Consider the following 463-nt stretch of genomic DNA (forward strand, 5'->3'; position numbering starts at 1 on the left):
TTTAGATACGAAAATTTCTAAAAGTGTGGAAGAGGGCGTATCTCTTCATAATCCGAAAATTAGATAAAGGAAGGGAGGAAGGTTGAGGAACTTTCCCCTCCATTTGGGTTACTTAACGATGCAAACTTTCAAAAATCTGTTAGACGTATTTTCCATTTTTAGCTCTTCTTACAGAATATTCTGCGTTTTTTAATTTTAGAATAAGTTGAAATTTGTCGCGCAATATAACCTTGATATTAATATATAAGGTAGTCAGTTCTTCGATCAACAAAATTAATTTTAATATATTGTGGTTTATTTTATCTTTTTTCCAAAATTGTTCGTATTTTGGTTTTGTGAAATAATATTTCCCCCCTCCACATAGTTCTACAGAATTTTATAATTCCAACTATCATATCATGTTTTAGAATCAAATTAACATTTTCTATTCTTTTGTCCTTTTTTCCTTACAGAGCAAAACAAC

Source organism: Musca domestica, unplaced genomic scaffold, assembly GCF_030504385.1.
Source record: "Musca domestica strain aabys unplaced genomic scaffold, Musca_domestica.polishedcontigs.V.1.1 33, whole genome shotgun sequence".
NCBI classification, from domain to species: Eukaryota; Metazoa; Arthropoda; class Insecta; order Diptera; family Muscidae; genus Musca; species Musca domestica.